Source organism: Entelurus aequoreus, linkage group LG09 (assembly GCF_033978785.1).
Source record: "Entelurus aequoreus isolate RoL-2023_Sb linkage group LG09, RoL_Eaeq_v1.1, whole genome shotgun sequence".
Lineage (NCBI taxonomy): Eukaryota > Metazoa > Chordata > Actinopteri > Syngnathiformes > Syngnathidae > Entelurus > Entelurus aequoreus.
Genome location: NC_084739.1, coordinates 78,181,387 through 78,193,467, shown reverse-complemented (window position 1 = coordinate 78,193,467; position 12,081 = coordinate 78,181,387). Strand labels below are relative to the sequence as shown.

At 38.4% G+C, this 12,081-nt stretch overlaps 1 protein-coding gene across 4 annotated transcripts in view; it reads left to right on the top strand.

The window, feature by feature from the left end:
- The window catches only part of b3gnt2b (UDP-GlcNAc:betaGal beta-1,3-N-acetylglucosaminyltransferase 2b), a 68,316-nt gene that overhangs the window by 10,760 nt on the left and 45,475 nt on the right, over positions 1 to 12,081 (top strand). Inside the window, exon 1 of one of the 4 annotated variants that reach the window (XR_009827353.1) lies at positions 1,746 to 2,197. The exons of 1 other annotated variant lie outside the window; for it this stretch is intronic. The gene's annotated coding sequence lies outside the window, so the exon portion shown is untranslated. Of the gene's footprint in view, positions 1 to 1,745; positions 2,198 to 12,081 lie in introns of those variants that run through there. 2 more of the 4 variants (XR_009827352.1, XM_062059501.1) reach the window with 2 other exon arrangements.

Below are 12,081 nucleotides of genomic sequence, written 5' to 3'. Positions count from 1 at the left end.
AACAGGACACTATAGTGTTTTTAAGGCAATACTGCAAAAATGCAAGTCAAAGATCATCTATACAACAGGACACTATAGTGTTTTTAAGGCGATACTGCAAAAATGCTAGTCAAATATACAACAGGACACTATAGTGTTTTTAAGGTGATACTGCAAAAATGCAAGTCAAAGATCATCTATACAACAGGACACTAGTATGCTTTTCAGCAGATACTGCAAAAACAGGACACTAGAGTGCTTTTTAAGGTGATACTGCAAAAATGCAAATCAAAGATCATCTATACAACAGGACACTATAGTGTTTTTAAGGCAATACTGCAAAAATGCAAGTCAAAGATCATCTATACAACAGGACACTATAGTGTTTTTAAGGCGATACTGCAAAAATGCTAGTCAAATATACAACAGGACACTATAGTGTTTTTAAGGCGATACTGCAAAAATGCAAGTCAAAGATCATCTATACAACAGGACACTATAGTGTTTTTAAGGCGATACTGCAAAAATGCTTGTCAAATATAGAACAGGACACTATAGTGTTTTTAAGGTGATACTGCAAAAATGCTAGTCAAAGATCATCCATACAACAGGACACTATAGTGTTTTTAAGGCGATACTGCAAAAATGCAAGTCAAATATAGAACAGGACACTATAGTGTTTTTTAAGGAGATACTGCAAAAATGCAAGTCAAAGATCATCTATACAACAGGACACTATAGTGTTTTTAAGGCGATACTGCAAAAATGCTTGTCAAATATAGAACAGGACACTATAGTGTTTTTTAAGGAGATACTGCAAAAATGCAAGTCAAAGATCATCTATACAACAGGACACTATAGTGTTTTTAAGGCGATACTGCAAAAATGCTAGTCAAATATAGAACAGGACACTATAGTGTTTTTAAGGCAATACTGCAAAAATGCAAGTCAAAGATCATCTATACAACAGGACACTATAGTGTTTTTAAGGCGATACTGCAAAAATGCTAGTCAAATATAGAACAGGACACTATAGTGTTTTTAAGGTGATACTGCAAAAATGCAAGTCAAAGATCATCTATACAACAGGACACTATAGTGTTTTTAAGGCGATACTGCAAAAATGCTTGTCAAATATAGAACAGGACACTATAGTGTTTTTTAAGGAGATACTGCAAAAATGCAAGTCAAAGATCATCTATACAACAGGGCACTATAGTGTTTTTAAGGCGATACTGCAAAAATGCTAGTCAAATATAGAACAGGACACTATAGTGTTTTTAAGGTGATACTGCAAAAATGCTAGTCAAAGATCATCTATACAACAGGACACTATAGTGTTTTTAAGGCGATACTGCAAAAATGCTAGTCAAATATAGAACAGGACACTATAGTGTTTTTTAAGGAGATACTGCAAAAATGCAAGTCAAAGATCATCTATACAACAGGACACTATAGTGTTTTTAAGGCGATACTGCAAAAATGCTAGTCAAATATAGAACAGGACACTATAGTGTTTTTAAGGTGATACTGCAAAAATGCTAGTCAAAGATCATCTATACAACAGGACACTATAGTGTTTTTAAGGCGATACTGCAAAAATGCTTGTCAAATATAGAACAGGACACTATAGTGTTTTTGAAGGAGATACTGCACAAATGCAAGTCAAAGATCCTGCATCTGACAAGGGTTTTGCTGCAATTTTTGAGGACCAATTACAAATTGGATTAGGTCCGCAGTGACGTCATGGGAGAACTCTGGGAGGTCCTCAGGTGTGTGTGAGTGTCGTCAGAGGATATTCTACCTGTGCAGGTGCTGCCTTTTGCTAGTATTACTCTTCTTTATAATTGTGAGACGAAAGTGTGCGCGCGCATGTGTGTGTGCTCGTAGCCTGGCCACGCCCAGCGAGCACGAGCGCGTGACGCTGGCTGCGAGCACGAGCTCCAGACGAGAGCGTGTTCAGTCTTCCGTCCTCCTCGTCCCCCAATGGCGGTGCTGTTGATAGTCCACTATCCGGGCTAAATATCTGCCTCGCTCCTCAAAAAAAGACCGCCGAGGAACCAACGCAGGACTTCTTTTTTTGTTTATTTTCCCACGGCTTTTTTTGTGTGTGTGTGTGTGAGTGTGTGTGTGTGTGTGTTTGTGTGGCTGGCGGAGACTCCAGGCTGCTCGGCGAGTGGGGCAAACCGAAGGAGTTTGTGCTCCAAAGTAAGCTAAGGTAAGTGTCATTTAGTAAGATAATGTAAGTGTGACCAAGTAGGCTAGGAAGTGGCAAAGTAAGATAAGTTAAGTATCAAAAGTTGGCTAAGGTAAGTGTCATTAAGTAAGCTAATGTAAGTGTGACCAAGTAGGCTAGGAAGTGGCAAGGTAAGATGAGTTAAGTGTCATTAAGTAAGCTAATGTAAGTGTGACCAAGTAGGCTAGGAAGTGGCAAGGTAAGATAAGTTAAGTATCAAAAGTTGGCTAAGGTAAGTGTCATTAAGTAAGCTAATGTAAGTGTGACCAAGTAGGCTAGGAAGTGGCAAGGTAAGATAAGTTAAGTATCATTAAGTAAGCTAATGTCAGTGTGACCAAGTAGGCTAGGAAGTGGCAAGGTAAGATAAGTTAAGTATCATTAAGTAAGCTAATGTGTGACCAAGTAGGCTAGGAAGTAGCAAGGTAAGATAAATTAAGTGTTATTAAGTAAGCTAATGTAAGTGTGACCAAGTAGGCTGGGAAGTGGCAAGATAAGTTAAGTTAAGTATCAAAAGTTGGCTAAGGTAAGTGTCATTAAGTAAGCTAATGTACGTGTGACCAAGTACGCTAGGAAGTGGCAAGGTAAGATAAGTTAAGTATCATTAAGTAAGCTAATGTAAGTGTGACCAAGTAGGCTAGGAAGTGGCAAGATAAGTTAAGTTAAGTATCAAAAGTTGGCTAAGTTAAGTGTCATTAAGTAAGCTAATGTACGTGTGACCAAGTAGGCTAGGAAGTGGCAAGGTAAGATAAGTTAAGTATCAAAAGTTGGCTAAGGTAAGTGTCATTAAGTAAGCTAATGTACATGTGACAAAGTAGGCTAGGAAGTGGCAAGGTAAGATAAGTTAAGTAAGTGGTTCTTAACCTTGTTGGAGGTACCGAACCCCACCAGTTTCATATGCGCATTCACATCTTCTTTAGTGAAAAATAAAATTTTTTTTTTTTTTTCAAATTCAAGACAAAGTTATATGTTTTTGATAACACTTAACATATTCTAAGTAACAAAGACTTAATTTTGAGTTATTTGGACACTAGGAGAACATATTCTAAGTAATAAAGACTTAATTTTGAGTTATTTGGTTAGGGTCAGGGTTAGGGTTATATTAAGGCCATGCCGAATAAGGCATTAATAAGTACTTAATAATGACTAGTTGAGAGCCAATATGTGGGCTCTGTACCGAGGATGTCGTTGTGGCTTGTACAGCCCTTTGAGACACTTGTGATTTAGGGCTATATAAATAAACATTGATTGATTGATTGATTGATGTTACTAATTTGCATGTTAAGAACCACTGAGTTAAGTTAAGTATCAAAAGTTGGCTAAGGTAAGTGTCATTAAGTAAGCTAATGTACGTGTGACCAAGTAGGCTAGGAAGTGGTAAGGTAAGCTAAGTTAAGTATCAAAAGTTGGCTAAGGTAATTGTCATTAAGTGTGACCAAGTCGGCTAGGAAGTGGCAAGGTTAGATAAGTTAAGTATCAAAAGTTGGCTCAGGTAAGCGTTTTTAGTGTCACTTAATTAGAAAATGTTATTATCAAACGTACTCGGGAGTGAAGTGCCAGTTTGATCAAGTAAAAAAGTTACTTTTTAAGAGGGTGGGTCACCTGTGTAGTGCAAAAGGAAACAAAAAAACCTATAAATAATAAAATAAAAACATTTAAAATGCACGAACACACTTTGAATTCAGGGCTAGGTGGAAAACTGTATCACAACATACGTGCTCATAGTGGCCGATATCCATAGCTATTGATATTTTTTATGACCTATGGAAAATAAGGAGCAGGAGAAACATGTATTAAATGTAAACATTTTTGTTTCCAAAGCAACCTTCCCCTGATTATTGTTCGCTCAGCTATCAAGGCAGAGAGGAAAGGAAATGTCAACACAAAGATGGAAAACACTCAATCAATGTAAACAAAATAGTAAAATCCCATTGAACACGTAACAGTAAGCTCTTAAAATGAAGGTGCAAAAATAAGGAATATGTACGTAATGCTTCATAAAGTGTAAGAGAATAGTGCAAAGTGTAAACATAGAGAAACCTGAGAAGAACTATTTTCTGCAGGTTTAGTGCCAGGAAGTTACAGCTGTGGTCTGAAGGGTGAGCACAGCGAAGGTGGTTTGGTATAGACGAGCGCCTTGCATCATTTAGAGACCACACTACGGCTCCTTTTTTAAAAATCCAAAAAAACTGCCACACTGTCCAGGTGACTTTTTCTCTTTTATCCACAATTTCTTCATTTTGACTTTCTCTTCTCACTCCATGCAAAGAATCAACTGCCAGACATCAAGATGGTGCAACCAAACTTGATAGTTGATACTGTTGCCTGATTGAGCAGTAAGCATGTCACTCCTTCTAATCAGTGATTGTTTTTGATTGATTGATCCCTTCCTGCATTGCTGGGTTACCAGAGGATTGCCTTTGTTCATGCAACCAACCTTGCTTCGCAACTTCAACAAAGAATTATCGAACGCTTTATTGAACTCATTTTTTATGTGCTCCTTGTTTAATGTTGCTGATAATAATGTTACTTATTGAGTTTATTACATTTTTCAATATCAAATGGTTCAAGTTGATCAAAACATGTTTATAGTTTAAATAAGGATACTTTTTTTTTTTTTTCAGGCAAATTGTTGCACTTTAAATCTTTTCTGTTACAGACTAAAAACATGTTCATAAAGTTCAAACACGTTTTTGTTGCAAGTTGAACTGTATTTGTTGTTTTTTTTAGCTTTTTTTAATGTTACTTAACAATTTAATAGACAAATTTTTATATATATATATCTTATATATATATATATATATATATATCTTTATAGTCACGGTGGATAGTAGGGTGTCGCAAAATGTTTCCTTCTTCTTTGGTGGGGGCGCAACAGAAAATAAGACGCACTGGATTAATGTGATTTTTGACGGCACTATTTTAGTCAGGTTAACTAACGCAGGGTATTTCCTTGGAAAAAACTTTCCACATCTGGTAGTGAATGCTTTTTCGTAAAAAAGGAACTGATTTGAGTCATGGGAAGACTGAGTAATCGTCATATTATAAGCATGATTAGATGACTCGTTTTGGCAATCCAACGTGAGGAAGTGTGTGCTTTCATTTCTGATTGGATGTCTGAGGCCTCATATGACTCCCAGATAGTGCTTTAATCACATGAAGAACATTTACACACTGGTCAGCTGTGTTAACATTGCTGGGATTAGATTATTCGCCCAGTCAAGGATGTCACATGTTGAAAAGTGCATTCTAGGGCTGCAACTAGCGATTATTTTGATAGTCGATTAGTCGGCGATTATCTTAACGATTAGTGGACTAATCGGATAGTAAAGCGTCTACATATTTAATGGCTCCAATTTTTCCATTGACTTGTAAATGCAGCTCAAGTTTTTTTAAGGCATGTGCTTACAAACAACAAAGATGACTAATTCATTCATAAATATTTATTTATACTGTAACTGTGCTGCTCATTCAGCTGTTACAAAAATAAAAATTACTAATAAAATGTCTGTTAAAGAAAGGAAAGGCTAAAATAAAAACAATTAACCTTCTTTATGTATTTAAAAAGCAGTTAAAATAGCAGAAATAAAAACAAACAAACACAGAATGTAACTCCCTCAAAAAGATAAGTATTTTGTGATGTTTAAAAATCTGCATACTGGTTTATTGACTATTGATTAACTATTGGCAGTTTTAGCACTCTAATAGACTCAATGGGTAAAATCATATTTTTGATTAATTCTTAAAATGTTGGCTATTTAATAGATTGTAGCGTTGTCCCAATACCAATATTTTGGTACCGGTACCAAAATTATTTTGATACTTGTTGGTACTTTTCTAAATAAAGGGGACCAAAAAAAATTGCATTATTGGCTTTTTTTTTAACAAAAAATCTTAGGGTACATTAAACATATGTTTCTTATTGCAATTTAGTCCTTAAATAAAATAGTGAACATACAAGACAACTGGTCTTTTATTAGTAAGTAAACAAACAAAGGCTCCTAATTTAGCTGCTGACATATGCAGTAACATATTGTGTCATTTTTCATTCTATTATTTTGTCAACATTATTAAGGACAGGTGGTTGAAAAGGAACTATTAATCTACTTGTTCATTTACTGTTAATATCTGCTGACTTTCTCTTTTAACATGTTCTATCTACACTTCTGTTAAAATGTAATAATCACTTATTCTTATTGTTTGGATACTTTACATTAGTTTTGGATGATACCACAAATTTGGGTATCAATCCGATACAGAGTCGTTACAGGATCATACATTGGTCATATTCAAAGTCCTCATGTGTCCAGGGACATATTTACTGAGTTCATAAACATAATGTAAATTTTTTTTAAACGAAAGAAGATGTTGTGATGGTGGGGGTGGCGGACCAGTACTTTTCAGAGGCGGTATAGTACCGAATATGATTCATTAGTATCGCGGTACTATACTAACACCGGTATACCGTACAATCCTAATAGATTGTATGTTTAATCTTATGATAACTCCGCATTGGTGCATGTTTGTCTCTCTCTCTCTCTCTCTCTCTCTCTCTCTCTCTCTCTCTCTCTGTTTGTGTGTGTGCACGCGGGTGCGGTTTGCGTTTGTGTTTGTTAAAGTGCCTTTTTTTTTCGCCGTTGCAAATTGACGCTGCTTTAAAGCGTACTTTAATTGATGTAGACAAAGTTTAGCTGGCTGACTTTGGCTAAAATGACAGTAAAAGTTATTTTTCACACAACTTTGTCTCACTCTTGTTAGCTATGTAGCTAACAAGGTCGAACCTAACACTCTCACCGAGGTTGAGACCGCATCCTCCCTCCAAACGTCCGACGTAATGTCCGCGACAAATTTTATTGTCGACTTTTGTTGGCAGTGTCGACTAATGGTTGCAGCCTTAGTCCATTCGCTCTTTCTTTGTTTTTGCTTGTTGTCAACATGCTCAGCGAGTTGATTTCAAGTCCAACATGTCTTTGGTTCTGGTTAATCAGGTTTTGACGGCTTCAGTCGTGCTGCTCCTACAGGACTCCCTTGGGACTGTCGATTCTGTCGCGGAGCTGAATTCCCACTTCAAGCAATTAATAGCGGTCTGTAAAGCTGGTTATTATGTAACAACAAATCACGGCAATCAAATTGAAAGTCCTACTTCTCAGGTTGACGACAATTATCCAAGAAGCTAAAGGTTGATCATCAAAATTGTAAAATCATATTGAACACTTTACACTGAGCTCTTAAAATTAAGGTGCTAAAATAAGGAATATGTGAGAAATGCTTCATAAAAAGTAAGAAAATAGTGCAAGAGTGAAAATGTAAACATAGCGCTTGCTCACACTGCAGGTCAATTCCGATTTTTTTGGCCATGTGCGAACTTTATCGAGTCAATTTTCATGTCCCTGTGAGCAGTGCAGTTCCAAAAATTTTTTATATCCGACCCAGGCCTCTTTCGCATGTGGAAATAAATCGGGTATACATGTGATGCGTCCTCAATGTCGCATTCATCCAACCAGAACGTCGTCAAAAAGCGATAAGCGTCGTAATTACTCGCCAAAATAGACGGTTACAAAATAACTAGTTGACAACGGAACAGAAAACGGGTGAAAACCTGCTCAGTGGCCTTGTGGTTAGAGTGTCCGCCCTGAGACTGGAATGTCGTGAGGTCAAACCCCGGCCGAGTCATACCAAAGACTATAAAAATGGGACCCATTGCCTCCCTGCTTGGCACTCAGCATCAAGGGTTGGAATTGGGGGTTAAATAACCAAAAATGATTCCCGACCGCGGCCATCGCTGCTGCTCACTGCTGCCCTCACCTCTCAGGGAGTGAACATGGGGATGGGTCAAAAATGCAGAGGACAATTTCACCACACCTAGTGTGTGTGTGACTATATTTTAAGAAGAACCTTCCACCACTCCTGTCTCCGACTGCTCGCCCAAAGACACAATCTTCAAGCAGACATGGAAGCAAAATATCCCGTAAAACTCAAGAGCCAAAATACTTGTCCACTTCCTTCTTAATCTTCCACGTGCAATAATTTGGTTCCGAAAATGTTGACTGAGGCTCTGTTTACACTGCACACCAAATCAGATATTTTTTTGCCTTCAAGTGACACAGATATGATTTTTTATTTTGCCAGTTTAAAGGCTCCAAAGTGCTTCAAGTCTGATCTTTTGGCATCCGATTCAGGCCACATCACGAGGGAGTCCTGAATCTGATTGGAATCTGATCTTTTCAAATATGACTTCAGTCTAAACACAATGCGACCTGAATGTGAATTTTTTTTTCGTCAGCTTTGGGCGAGCTTTGTTACTCGTGTGTGCCGGAAAGACGCAGTCGCCAGCGGAAATGGATATTTCATCACAACATCCGGTTTTGTTTTTTATTTAAGACGACCAAATTTTCGGTGTATCACTTGCCAGTAGTGCGCAAATAATAGGCTATATGTAATATATGAATATATATTTTGATTCCGAAGAAACAGCGATTGTTGAAAGACCGGAATTGACACTGTGGCGCATTTGCTTACATGTGAGTTGAAAAATAAAGCTCCCGTAGATCCACGCTGATGCCCGTGTCTCCTCTACTTAACAGTTATAAAAAGATTACAACCCTCCCAAACATATTATACTATATACATTCCGGCATACATTATATTACTTTCATATATTTTCACGTAAAAAAACATAAATTTTTAAGGTGTTGAGACTTTTATTTTATTTTGTAGTAGTAGCGACATCCTCCCGGTCAGCTTCCTTTGTTTTCACTTTATTGAAGTGCGCATGCAAGTGACTTCGAGGCCACGTTGGGGCTTGTGAATGTTTACCCTGGGGTCTGAAAAAAATCAAATTTTACTTGAAGTATAAACAGTCAGCCGCAAACAAATCAGATCTCAAAAAATCAGATTTGGGCCACTTTGACCTAAAGTGCAAACGTTGTCAGAGATTGCACAAAATCCTTGAAATGGCCACAAATGCGCCAGTAATGAGACCGACTCGAGTTGAAGCCATATTTACTTCCGTAAACACTGCAATGGGTGCAACGTCACGTCCGCATGCGGGTCAGACTGCATTTTTTTAATATATTTTTTTTTTATGTGAACGGTGGGATTTAACAGAAAAATCTGAATTAGACATCCGAATCTGCAGTATTAGTGTAGCCATAGAGAAACCTGAGAATAACTATTTTCTGCAGGTTTAGTGCCAGGAAGTTACATCTGTGCTCTAAAAGGTGGTGTGGTATTACCGGTCTTGGCGGGAACGAGCACCTTGCATCATTTACAGACCACATTAGTCTGACTACGGCCCCTTTTTTTTTTTTTTTAAATCCCCAAAAAGTGCCATACTGTCCAGGTGTCTTTACCTGTTTTATCCACAATTTCTCTATTTTGACTTTCTTTTCTCACTCCATGCAAAGAATCAACCGCCAGACAACAAGACGACGCAACCAAACTTGATAGTTGACACTGTTACCTGATTGGCTGTTAGCGAGTCACTCCCACTGATCAGTGTTCACTTCCTGCGTTGCTGGGTTAGCAGAGAGCGAGTGTCTTTGTCCATGCAACCAACCTTGCTTCGCAACTTCCGCTTTCCTCCGACATAGAGGGGACCAATAAAAAAAATTAACACATTTTTTATTGATACCGACTGCGTGTCTATCGTGATACATATTGATATGGCTTCAGTTTTTCCCTTTCAGAAAATGATTTAGCCCATGGGCCACTGCTTGAGTAGCCCTGTTATAGCACATGTACGCCCCGTAATGCAAACTACATTGGATAACAAACGATCAATGTCAACTCGCAGTGCTTTTGCTTGTCTGCCAGAGGTGTTTGTGTGTGTCAAGCTTTTTAAAGATCCACTTAGGCGCTCGTGTGCAGCGTCGTCTTACCCGAAGGCGCGTATGTGATCAGTACTGATTCTATTTCAGAGCGCCAGTGTTAAAACTGACACTCCACGTTGGTATTCCCCGCTAGATGAAATGCAACACACAGAAGCATCGGCGTCGCCCGGGAAACTTTCTGCGCTTTTTGTTTTTCCGAGAGCTGTCGTCATCCTGGGCAGCTCAAGGGCATTCACATAAAATCTCTATTATACTCAGCATCTGTCTTTTTTTTAATAGCATGAAGGACGTTTCCTCCTGCCCACTCTCTCTTTCCCCCTCCATTCATCTCACCTAATGCATGTCCCCTAATAAACTATTCATCACCGCGTGTCCAGACACTCAGGATAATGTCTGCTTCCAGGAAGGCACAGACAAACATCGCTGAGTAATAAATAATCTTCGTGAGCTGGAACAAGTGTACTTAAAATTGATTATAGTTTCAATGGAAATCTCTTAGTGCGTGTGTCCTTTCTGGAATACCTCGTCCTCAGTCGCCTCGCTCGTGTTTTAAGGTCAGTCGTTGTAGCACGAGCCAATGGGGAGGCCAGGAGACTTTCACTTGTGCTGTTAATTCTGGTGACATTCTTTCATTTATGGAGAGTAATTAGTGACTCTGACACCAAAACCTGCGCAAATTATTTTTAGCTCCACAGACGTACTCATTTTGCGTTGGTCTGCTATGAAACACTGAATCCGTAACCTCGTCAACGCAGCATCTTGAAGATGGTTTACTGGTCTGTTAATTGAACTGTTTATTCCAAATGTTTTTTTTTTTTTTTAAGTTGCTAGTGACAGACGCTTATTTAGTGAAACGAAAAGAAATGTAAAACTGCATCAATATACCGTATTTTCCGGACTGTAAGGCGCACTTAAAATCCTTTGTTTTTCTCAAAACTCGACAGTGCACCTTATAACCCGGTGCGCCTAATGTAAGGAATACGTTTGGTTGAGCTCACCCACCTCAAACCTATTTTATTTGGTACATGGTGTAATGATAAGTGTGACTAAGCATAAGATATAAGTGTAGCCTGCACTATGATGGGTCTCACGTAAACAACAACAACATTTTAAATGTTCCATTGAAAATATAGAACATTACACACGGCGCTCAAAAATCTATTAAAATGTTATAGTACGACTTTGGTAAGCTATGAAGCCGCACAGCTTGAAGAATTGTCGGCACATTAAACATACAAGTGTTATTATGGTGTGTGTAAAAGGTAAGACATATTATCTGGCGTTTTGTTTCGCAATATTATGCAAAAGCGACTTTTCCTACCTTTTGGTACCTGCTGATCTGTATTAGGGATCTGCGTAAATCCTGAAAAATTGTGTGTGTCCGCGCCGACACCATAGTTGTTAAGCTTCTTTTTTTTCCTCTATCTTCTTGTTATGGGACATTGATCCTCCGCTGTTGCCATTTCTAATATAAAGTAGTGTAAAGTTCTTACTTATATCTGTCAGTAAACTCGCCATGAAAGCGCTAAAACATACCGGTGTAGTGAGTTTACATTATTCACCCAAGAAACTTTAAATTATTAGAGTTCCGGTTAAACGTTTTTTCACGGGACTCATTTCCAGTGTGGTTGTTTCCGGATGAGGAGATGCTGCCCTGTTATTGATTTAAGTGAAGTCTGAATGTCATTAAAACTTTTGACACTTCTTCCACTCCCGTCCTTGCACGCTACAGCGCTAAAACAAAGATGACAGGGAGAAGACGCTGCCGAAGGTGAGCCACGTAAATAAGACTGCCCACAAAACGGCGCATCCGGAAGCGACTCTCAGAAAGCGGCTTGAGGATTATTTTTGAGTGTTTCTGGAGTTTTGGCAGTAATTTCATTCCATAGTATTGGCCACCTCACGTGTGAGCTACGGATCATTTAGTCTCGTACACTGGATTAGAAAAAGGGAATGTTAAGCTAGTTGGAAGTGAAGTTTTTAGCCATGCTATGTCTGCCATGTGACCCCTGATGGCGGCAAGTCAAGCACTCAAAC